The 12,052-nt window shown below is 43.8% G+C and overlaps 1 protein-coding gene and 1 pseudogene across 1 annotated transcript in view; one reads left to right on the top strand and one right to left on the bottom strand.

Moving 5' to 3' along the window:
• The window catches only part of TIAM2 (T cell lymphoma invasion and metastasis 2), a 125,737-nt gene that overhangs the window by 103,711 nt on the left and 9,974 nt on the right, over positions 1–12,052 (bottom strand). The gene's annotated exons all lie outside the window — the stretch shown is intronic.
• LOC112482339 lies at positions 11,416–11,531 on the top strand (annotated as a pseudogene).

Genomic DNA, 12,052 nt, shown 5'->3' with positions numbered 1-12,052 from the left:
AAGGTAAATAGGTACTAGGATGTAATGTACCACGTAATGACTATAGCTAACACTTCTGTGTGATATGTAGGGAAGTTGGTTAGAAAGTAAATTCTAAGAGTTCTCATCAAAAGAGAAAATTTTTTTCCTTTTCTCTTTCTCTTTCGTTTTTATTGCATCTGCATGAGAAGGTGAATGTCAGCTAAACCTAGTGATAACTATTTCATAATATATGTAAATCGAACCATGCTGTACCCCTTAAACTTACACAGCGATGTGTGTCAATTATTTCTCAGTAAAATGGGAAAAAATTATTTGTCATTGTGGTAAGACACATAAAATTTACCATCCTAACCCTTTTTTAAGTGTACAGTTAGTAGTGCTAAGCGCATTCACATTGTAAGGCAATCAATCTCCAGTACTCTTTGTATTTTGCAGGACTAAAGCTCTACAGACCCATTGAACAACTCCCCACTCCCTCCCTCTAAAGCCATAGTCCCTGGCAATCACCATTCTATTTTCTGTCCCTCTGAAATGGACTCTAGGTACCTCAAGAAGGTAGAATCCTACGGCGATTGTCTTTTGGTGACCGGCTTATTCCACTTAGCATAACATTCATGCCTGTTGTAGCACACGTCAGAATTTCCTTCCTTTTTAAGGCTGAATAATATGCCATTGTGTGTCTATACCACGTTTTGTTTATCTATTCATCCGTCGATGGATACTTAGACTGCTTTCCGCCTCTCGGCTATTGTGAATAATGCTGCTGTGAACACGGGTATACAAATATCTCTTCAGGACCTTGCTTTCACTTCTTTTGGTATGTACTCAGACATGGAATTGCAGAATCATATGGTAGTTCTATCTTTAATTTTTTGAGCCCCACACTCCTCTTTCCCATGGCAGCCACACCACGTTCCAACCCCATCAACAGTACACAGCGTTCCAGTTTCTCCACATCCTCACCGACACTTGTTATTTTCTACAGGTATGAGATGATACCTTACTCTGGTTTTGATTTGCATTTCCCTAATAATTCGTGGCAGTGAACATCTTTGCATGGCCTGTGAGCCATTTGCATAGCTTCTTTGGAGGGTTCAACAGTGACTTTTAAAGTTAATGAAGCACTGGGACAGGACCTAAGTTTCTCCAATAGGGCCAAAGACAAGTCTTCCTGAGACTAGCCACACACAAAACATTTTAAATTAAAAAAAAAAAAAAGTCAACAAGATTTTCCATTTAGGCATCATCAGGAAACCTAATAGCTCATTTGCGTCTGTTAAGACTGAGGACAGCAACTAATTAACAAGGCCTGAAATGGGGTCTGCTATGTTACTGACCACTTCACTTTTAGTGGGCGACTCTTGTTAACCTCACCAACCCCAAAACCCGGGCTGCAGACCGGTACCAGTCGGTGGCCTGTTCAGAGGAACTGGGCCGCACAGCAGGTGAGCGATGGGCCAGCGAGTGAAGCGTCATCTGTATTTGCAGCCGCTCCCCAGCGCCAGCATCACCGCCTCAGCTCCACCTGAGATCCTCAGGCGTCAGATTCTAATAGGAGCACCTGGTGTCACAAAGGTTGGGGACCGCTGCTCTAAAAGACCAAATAGCCACTGGCTGAGCTGCCACTAAAAAGTAGCCCCCGTGACATCTCTGACACCAGAGCTGGACTACAAGAACCCCACCTTTTAAAAGTTCTCACCCTGCGCTTTCGGTCTTTCTCAGCCACACTTTTTAACTTAGGAACTAAGAGTGGGCGGCTGCCTCTCAGCGAGCTGATCGGAGTGAGCTTCTGCGCCGGTTACTCTCGGCAAGACCAAGGTCCAGTGATGCTACCCACTCAGCAGCTGCCCCTCCGTCAGGCCCTTCTGATCTGAGGGTCACAGGCCCGGTGAGCTGGGGTCAAGCTGTCCTGCATCAGTGCCACAGGGCTGCTATTGAGAGACCCCCGTGTCAGCTGCTCAAGGACACGCCAAGGCCGGATTCGGAGCCACAGAATGGCTCCGGGTTGGAAGCCTACACCCCAGCAGATTATAACCCAAACTCATTTTACTACTTTTGAAATTAAATAGCTTAATAGTCTACTTCATGTTATAGTTCAAAAAACACAATCCTGAATCCTGTCCTTTACGAGGCACTGTCCACCCAAGGCCTGTGGCTTTGGGGCTCACATAAGCATTTACTAAATGCCTGTTGGACTGAATGGAAGCAACTTCATGTTTGACTGGGGCACAAACTAAGCAGGAATCACTCCCAACGGGGTCTGCCCGAAAGGTCAATGCGTAAACCCATAGAGAAATGCCTCGCTAATTAAGTCCGTGAGGCCTAGAGAAAAGCAGAGGATGACACGGTGCCCTGTTACATACGGGTGATGCTGACCAGCTGCTCACCATCCCTAGTCAGCCCTGCAGGAGGAAAACAGCCATAAGCTGTGGCCAGAAGAATGTATCCCATACTTATAAGGCGTCTACTGACAGGAAGGGGGATCTCTGATGAAAACTATGGAACTGTTATCCCCGAGGAGTTTGGCGAATTGAACACACATCTCTCATGTTTCACCTGTGATTTTTGTCTTCAGGCAAGAGAATGACTACGTCAAATTTTCAGCATCCCTGATCCCCGACTCCTTTACTAAGGGAATTTGATGGTATTTCAGTTAAAATTCTTTTTGTTAACAGGGAGCTGAAAATATCAAAACAACAGGTTTCCTGTGAGCTTTTTTTTTTTTTAAAGAAATAGTTAAAAGCCTTCAGTGTCTTTAAATAGAAATACACACATACACACACACACATTAGGTATACCAACCTGCAATAATAATACACATCAGGTATCCTAATCTGCAATGAGGCCCACAGCTGACTGGGAAATAATTTAGGTCACTCTGGAATAAATTATATGGCACTAAGACTGTGTGTACTGAGCACAAAATGTATACTCTGTATACACTTTTTATAATTATTTTTTATTGAACGATTATAAAATAGTAGAATACTTAAACTGACAACAATCTCGTGAACCTAAAACAAAATTCTTGTCTTTCATTTCTGAATTCTCTCCCAATCCCCATTCACATGAATGCGATACGTGGCTTTTAAAATAAAATCTTAAACGAGAATGGAAGGGTTTTTTTTAACTGTGATCAATTAACTACCCCAGAAACATCCAGTAACGTGGAGGAATTTCACAAATACGTCACCACAATCCCAGCAGTCACTGTGACCTAATGAATCTCAGGGCAAAACATCTTTCAGGAGGAAATTCAAGGTTTACCTTTTCTTCGTCTGCCTTTGGCTTGCCTTGAACTGATGTGTCAGGTTCTCAAAGTCTCCACATCCGGGGAGTGTGGAGCTTATAGCAAAGCCTACTGAAATCCTCCAGCTCTGCTTTGTCTCTGGCCCTAAGCCAGCTGCCCAGATGAAGCAACGAACGGGGAACAAGGGGCAGCCCCTGGAGGGCCAGATGGCGCTGAGAGGAGAGCTGAGGGCTGACTGGTGACGGGGAGCAGAACACAGGCGTGGGGACACTGCACAAAAGCAGATTTATGACTGGGCAAGGCAGTTAGCTAAGGGTAGCTCTAACTCCACCACCAGGAGATACCACCAAGGCTTCTAACCTAATTCCAGAGTTTCATACTGAAATAGGAGCCTCATCATTGTCCAAGGCAAACATTTCAGAGACTGATAAGAGCTGAGAAAAAGATAGCAGGACAAACCATCATTCACCATAATATCTACTAGGCTCCCTTTCTTTGGAATTGGGAGGTAGCGGGGAGCTTCAGTCATTAAAGAGACGAATCTCAGAATCCTACTCTGGTTTGTGTCAGAGAATTTGGGTTTAAGACCTGCTTCTGTCTCCGAAATGGCATGTGAGTCTTTGTGCAAATTACTTGTACTTTCTGAATCTCACTTTTCCCATTTGCAACTTGAAGATAAAAATATCTGCCCTACCTACCTTATAGATTGAGAACTGAGTGTGAAAATATAAGTGAAACCACCTAAAAAACTGTGAAATACAACACGAATTTACAGTACTATTATTTTTATTTATAAATTTAATTTTATATATTATGATATTAGAGCTTATTATAATAGTTGCTGTTTCAACTTTTTCATAAACTGTTAACTATTACATTGATTGTTATATATGTTTATATATATAAGTTTGGAATTTTCCAAGTTCCACTGTTTTAGCTCCTGTCTGATTTTGATCAATTACCCAACTTATTACAGCATATAAAACTACCGAACACATCAGACATCTGTCATATATCAACAGAAACAACGACATAGCCATGTACTTGGTATTATTAGAGACTCAGGTCAGAAAAACGTAAGAAAATAACCTAAGCATTCACTGAACAACTGGCAACACCTTAACACAGTTGTTCTCAACCACGGCAATTCTGGCTCCCAGGGGACATTTGGCATTATCTGTAGACACTTTCAGTTGTCACAACCAGGGCCGTGCTACTGGCATCTGGTGGGTAGAGTTCAGGGATGCCACAAGACGACCCCCACAACAAATAATTATTTGGCCCCATATGTCAACAGGGTCAAGGCAGAGAACCGCTGCCTTATATAGTCTTATCTTCCATCTCATTAAAAATGCCAAAATACGGAATACGCCTAAAAATCTAAAACGAAGCACTCAAGTCAAGGATCCAAACTTACGAACTCGGTCAGTTTTACCCAAGCCTGCTTTACGCATCTCACGTCAGTGAACTTGCCCTCAGAATTCATGAACTGCTACCAAGACTGAAGGAGGTCATTTCTGACTATTAAGACTCGAACCCAATCTGTATAAAGAGGCAGGCGAAAGGAACATCTGTTCTCCATAGGAACCTGCTCTTAGGAAGAGCAATCCTTATCAATACAGAGGGCAGAAAGCAAGCTGCTGCCGAGGGCCTGGAAAGCTAAGCGTCCATTGTGGGGCCTCACTGGCTCTATGTCGGTTCAGCGAGAGCCCTTCCAAAGGCACGTTAACAGATGAATGGCTAAAACAATGTGCAGCAAGGAATGCCCAGGAATGGGATCTCCGGCGACAAGCGTGGCCGGTATTCAAAGGGGGAATGTAATAAATTCCACAGAGACAATAGCCCAGCTTTCTGCATAGGTCATCACCTTAGTAAAGCCAGTTTATCCCAACCAGCATCTCAGTACTCACATCTGTTTTATAAAAACTTCTAACATCTTCAGCATCGCTTATAGAAGTATGTGTCGAACGATGGGTCACGACCCATTTCTGGGTCACGAAATTCATTTAATGACTTGATACCAGTATTTTAAAATAGGATAGGATAGGATAGGACAGGACAGGACAATAAAAATAGAGAAGTGCATCCCATTAAGAGTAAAAATTATTTCGTGACACTAAATTATTGCTTGTGCTTGTTCACTTGTTTGCCTGTATATTGGGCTATAAAGTAAAATTATGTCTTCTTGAGTAACGGTCAAAGAAAGAGTTTGAAAAACAGTGACTTATAAAACCACAAGTGGCAGTTTCATCAGAATGGCATGTCTCTTTCTTATAAGGCCCAAGGACAACCAAAATCCGAAGAGTCTCAGAACATTTAAGAAATCATTGCCCAAGGCAAACACTTCAGCTGGACAAAGGACAAAGACTGTCCATCTTTAACGTGCAGTTCTGGGCACCCCGAGTCAGGCCCGTGGTCCCGCGCCCTGTTGCATTCTACTGCTGAAGAGAAACTCATCTTTCACAGCCACATTCTCCCTATGAAAGTTTTAAAAGTAACCAAAGAACTGAGTCTGGAAGGATGTGTGGGATTCTACCAGAGGAAGAAGAGAGGACATCCCAAGGGACAGAAAATGCATGTCCGCAGACACGGGCACTGCATCACCCCTGGCTGAATCCACAAATGACTGAATCCACGAGCGAAGTAAACGGAGAGAGCCGCCCGCTGGTTCAGGAATGTGATCAGGGCCGCAGGGCCCGAGCCCAAGTGTCAGGGACGCAGTTTAGAGAGACAAGGAAGAGGTGAGAGGACAAGGCGGAGTGAGGGAGACGAGGCCGGGAGACCCGAGCGGTCCTTCGCCATGACCCCTCACACTGCTCCACCCCACAGTCCCCAGAAGCACCACAGTGTGAACCATCTCCTAGGGACACTTTGGGATACCATCTGGAAAGAAATCCACCATCGTCGACAGCTCAGAGATAAGTGTCAGAGGCAGCGTTGCCAAGAGGAGGAAAATGTCAGCGTTGGCAGAAACTTGGGGACCGGAAGTGAAATAAAAGAGTCCCACGCACTCACTCGACATGGATTTGTGGAGACCCCCCGACACGTGTGCCTGTGTGCCGGGTGCTACGAGGTAAACAGCAGGATCTGGTCCCTACCCCACAGGGGCGTTCCGGCCTGTGCAGCGATGAACACAGAACATTTGTAGAATCAATAAGCGAGTTGATCACAATTGTAACAGGATTCAGTTTATGAGAGATGTGGTGAGACCCACAATCCCACAAATATTACTGGTATGTTTCTGGAATGTCAGTGCATTGAGAGGCCCAGCTACAGCTGAGCTATCACAGAAACTGAAAATATATCAGGGATTCTTTAAAAATCACCTTTCAATCAAAATTACAGAATTAACGTCGTCTAAAATTTTAACAACCTGGTAAAGATAAAACTTTTTTCTTATTTTTCTTTTAGAGATTATCAAAGTACATTTCATACATGTTTATACTCTTCCAAGAATGAATTTTTTTAATATATCAAATGTTTAGCCCCACTCGGCCTTTGCCCCCCACATGTCTCCTCCACGATTCAGCCAACATCCTGGTCTCCACAGGCCTTGAACATGCTTTGGCTGCCAGGACCAGAAATTCACAAGATTCAAGATGACTAGCACGACTCTGAAACAAGTTTCTTTTGTAACTTTTATGAACATGAGATTCAAAATGGTTAGCATGACTTTTAAATAACCTCTCTTTTTCAACTTTTATGAACACGAGCCACTCCACAAAAAGCGAGTACAGGCACGGGGAGGCCCTCCGCAAGCCTCACACCAACACTAACACAGAAGACCACGCACTGAGATCCCGGCTGTAACCACATGTCTTCTCGCTGACTCAGGGTCCTGTGCATAAGGCACGTGCTCCAGTAAATCAGAAGCAGGCACCGGACTTCTAAACCTCGATCATATACTGCGACCGAAATATACCACGGTAATCGGACCAAGTTATTCTTGGCAAAATATTTCTTCATTAGACACTGTTCCATTTATGTTACAAAATGAACGGGCTGAAACCACATATTTTTTCCTTCGTTTTAAATAGGTGCTTTCCTCACCCTTATAAATGTGTAGCTATTCTACTTCGGCTGGGCTGGGAGCTCGATTTGAGCGTTCACTTCTGTAAGTTTATGTCTTAAGGCTGCACCAGAAGTTGTTCTTGGGCCTGCATGTAAAAGGAAGCCAATCACCACTGAACTTTTTCGTAAATCATAGGATTATTCACAACAAACCCAATGAGATTTTAGTTAGCAGCTTTACAGAAACTTTCAGAAGAAGAAGAAAAGTCTTAGAAGGTATAGTTTAAGTTTCATTACTTACAGGAATTAAAAGAAAAATTGATACCTAATACAGATGGACATGCAGAAGGAGGGGTGAGGGTTTATTTAATAATAATAATAATCCTGAGCTGCTGTGTTCCAGGGCTACCTGGGGCATAAGAAGCCCAACGGCTTCCAGAATCATCCCTGTTTTACAGGAAAGGGAACTTTAACCATCAGGGATTAAATAATTTGACCAAGATCACTAAGGACAACCAGAAGATGGAAATCTAGTTTGTTTTTTGTTGTTTTTTTCTTTTTTTTTACATATGCATTACATCAAAATAATTTTAAAATATTCTGTACTTTTTAAAATGAAGTTATTCCATTTTTTTTTTTTTTAAGTATAACAACTTTCAGGCTCCCTTTTTCGAAGAATGGTTAGTGATCTATGCTCCTTTTATAAACAAAGCATCGGAGAAGTCGTTTCTCTAGAGCTATCATTTTTCCAGGCAGCAAAGGCTTCCACGGCTGAGGAATGGGAGATGAGAATGCAATGAAAAATGAAAATTTTAAGTTAACTAAGGAGCTTTGTGGTTAAAATGTAGTTATTTTATGCTGCTTTACAAAGGACACTGCGCACATGAGAATTCTATTTCCTGATAATTTAAGCTTCAGGGACATTATCCTTAAGACCAATGATAACTTACAGTGTACCTCCCAAAGGCAATGGGGGTGGGGCATGGCGACTAAGACCAAGTAGAGGGCGGGTACGCAAGACCACAGAATAACCAAGGGGCATCTTCCTGACGTTTCAATTTCATCTGACGCTAAATAACTTAAAAATCGCTGCCATCATAGACGCATATCATAAAACATAAAACTTACTCTTTTAAGATAAAACATAGACGTTCGAAGATATTTAGCATTAACACCGGGTCGCTTCGGCTACATCGTCAGGTGTCCTAGGTAGCATACGCATGCACTGATTAACGCCACGAGTTCGCTGAGTAACTACTTTGTGCTGGACACTGTTCCAGGCCCTGAGGATGCAGCAGTAGATTTTTAAGAATCCTGATCCCATGGAGCTTAGCGTGGGGAGAGACAAACGATAAACCAGGAAAATGAATATTTTATCTGTTAGGAGGTGATACGTACTTGATCAAAAAGAAGATAGAAGGGCAGGAGGAAACAGGCGATGTGGGGGGGGGGCGGTGCTGTCGTTTTAGAAAGCGGGGGAGAGGAAGGCCTCGCTGAATGGTGATTTTTAAGGAGGTACGTGCAGGAAAGGAGAACACATGGATTCTGGGGACAGAGCATTTGGAATAGAAAAGTACAAACAGAAAGTACAAATACCCAGAGAAGTGGAACAGGCGGGAGTCCAGTGTGGCTGGAATAGCAGGGGTCAGGGAGGGGACAGGGAGCCAGAGAATGTAGCCCAAAGGGACATTTTAAGGACTTTGGCTTTCGCATTGAGATTGAAAGTCATGATTAGAGGGTTGTAACTAGAGAAGGCTCATCAGGGGGCATATTGCAGTAGGACCAAGTACAAATACCCAGAGAAGTGGAACAGGCGGGAGTCCAGTGTGGCTGGAATAGCAGGGGTCAGGGAGGGGACAGGGAGCCAGAGAATGTAGCCCAAAGGGACATTTTAAGGACTTTGGCTTTCGCATTGAGATTGAAAGTCATGATTAGAGGGTTGTAACTAGAGAAGGCTCATCGGGGGGCGTATTGCTGTAGGACCACTGTAGCTGCCCTGTGGATCGAGACTGTTGTCGGCAAAGCAGAAGCTGGTGGCGGTGGGTGGTGGGGCGGGGTACCGTCAGGCTAATTCAGGTGAGAGGTGATATGGGTCAGTCAGGTGGGATCAACAGGGAATGGTCTGAATCTGAATACGGCTGAAGGCAAAGCCAATAAGATTCTCAGGTGTGAGTGGTGACAGGTCAAGGATGATACCACAATTTTCATTCTAAGCCACTTAAGAATGGGGAAGGCAAAGTAGAGCAGGCTTCAGAAGACAAGGAGTTGGGCTGTGCATGTGTCAGGTTTGAGATGCCTGTTAGACATGAAAGCGGCAACGCTGAATAGACGGCTGGATACAGGAGCCTAGAGTTCAATGCAGAGATGGGCCTGAGGTACGGATTTGCTCTCATCCACATGAACGTGGTATTTAAAACACACTGGATGAGATCTCCCTCCAAGGGAACAGGTAAACCAAGGGCAGGGAAGTCCAAGGAGGCCCTGGAGTGCTCCAACGTGAAGACGTGGCGAAGGAGAAACGGACTGAGAGCAGAGCCCTGCAGGTTATCCATGAACTTGACCAGAGTGGGGTGGGGGTGGGGAAAGCCAAGCTGGAGTGCGTTTGAAGATGAGGGCAGTGAAATTGAAGACAGTGAACAGAGACAACTTGCTCAAAGAGTTTTCCTATAAAGGGGAACAAGGGGATCAGATGATAGCTAGAAGGACAGAGGATTCAAAAAAAAAAGTAAAGGTGTGGTCGTCATTGTTGCCATGTGCCTGTGTGTCTTTAAGAGAAATCCCAGCACGGGAATGGGAATGGCTGGGGAGAAATCTGATGCGGCCGTAGAGAGAAGAGCAATGGCTAGTGTCATCTTGAGTAGCCAAAGGGAAGGACTCTCATGCATGTGATGGGAAACTGTCCCAAGAGCAACTACCCCCCACTACTAGAGGCAGCTCAGAAAAAACATGTGACTAACAGCACGTCTATGTGGTGGGGCACAGGGACGAAGGGAGCACCGACCCCAGTGAGGTCATCTTTGATAAACTGCTTATCACTGTATCTCTATAAGTCACATGTGGGGGAAGAAGAAAGTCAAGGGAAGGTTTTTGCTAGGTTCCAGTTATTTGCGTTTTTTTGTTTTAGTTTTGAATGTAATTTGTCTGGTCATTTTTGATTCTTCATTGGTGATCATCCTATTCATTTGTAATGGAATAGATGAATATACACATGCAAATGCTTGTGTGCGTATTCCACGATTCTCCTTTTCGTGAAGCTCTTTACTCTCTACTACCTCTTCATATCATGGGTTTTCCTGGCTTATGGCCATCTCCATTTAATGATTCGTTTCATTTGTCTTTAAGGTGCCCTTTTCCACCTCCCAGAGTGGCTACGGATGACCTGAAAACAAATCTGTTTTCATTCTCTCCATGCAGAGTGTCTTTGAATGGGCTTTAGTCATATGGATGTTTAGCTTTCCCAGCCTATAAACTCCATAGCTCTTAGCCCTTCTTCACGTCTGTTTCAGAAATCCTGCTCTAATTCTGCAGCTATGGAGATGTGTCATGGTCAAGTACAAAAACAGGATAAGGAATATTTTCACTTTCCAATGTTGTCCTAAAGATACCCAGGATTTTGTAAATCTTTATTTAAGTCCTTGGAACGCCCTGGATCAACTTCTCCCCAACACTATCAGCAGCACCTACCACCTCCCTTTCCTAGAGTGAGATGATAACTTCATCTATCACTTTATACATTAAGTTTATTTTCCAAAGGTACCTTGCATTACCTTGGCACTAGCTAAATAAAGCCCATCTGCTGTTTTCCGGTTCCCTTCCATAGTCTGTCTCTTGTCAGGCACAGGACTAACGAAACGCAAACAGTCTTCTATTGGAATGAGATCCTGGGTGGGAAAAAACAAACCTCTTAATCTAAGGTGGAAACAGGAACAGACTGGCAGATGAGGTCTAATCAAAGCTGCCTTACCACCCAAGGTTGGAGTGGCACATATGTACCAAGAATTCTCTCTGGCAATAGCCAGTGGGAATGATGGCCACCAACTGAGTGTTCATCTTTGAACTTCATTGGGATCCAAGAAGAGGTCTCAGACCTGGTTCTGCAGTATAGCGGTTAGCACATCTGTTTTACATGCAGAAGGTCCTGGGTTCATGCCCCAGTGGAGCCACGGTCCATGGTCTATGGCCATGCCACCCTGAACGAGCCTGATGTCTGATCTCAGAAGCTAAGCAGGGTCGGGCCTGGTTAGTACTTGGATGGGAGACCACCTAGAAAGACCAGGTGTTGTAGCTGTAAAAAATAAAAAAATAAATTAAGAAAAAGAAGTCTCTGTCTTTGACTAGAGGTTTAAATCTGCTTTGGTAAGCAGGTGGGTAAGTAGAAGAAAGAAGGGAGCAAGGATAAGTGGGAAGGAGGGAAAGAAATGGATAGATACATGTGTATATACATGTATACATACATACATACATATGTATACATATACATATCTCTGTCAATTTACAAAGATATATCAGGATGTGCCAAAGTATTTGCAATGAAAGACACAGGGAGTGTCAGGACCAACGGGGTACCCTGTATCTCGTCCCAGGTTGGCAGCTAACCACCTCAGCAACTTGGATGAGCCACTTCAGTTCTGTAGATTTCCAGTTTTCCTGTTTGAGAAACTGCCCAGGGTCCCTTTTCAGTGCTACAATACTTGGGACTATAAATAGCTGAAAATCGAGCATAGGATATATTCTAAGATGCTGACGTTAAAGCCTCCTAACATTTGTAAGCCCATTTTAGATAAAACAGCAATCAAAAGACACTCAACC

Source organism: Pteropus alecto, unplaced genomic scaffold, assembly GCF_000325575.1.
Source record: "Pteropus alecto unplaced genomic scaffold, ASM32557v1 scaffold195, whole genome shotgun sequence".
Lineage (NCBI taxonomy): Eukaryota > Metazoa > Chordata > Mammalia > Chiroptera > Pteropodidae > Pteropus > Pteropus alecto.
This window is presented reverse-complemented; position numbering and strand designations above follow the sequence as displayed.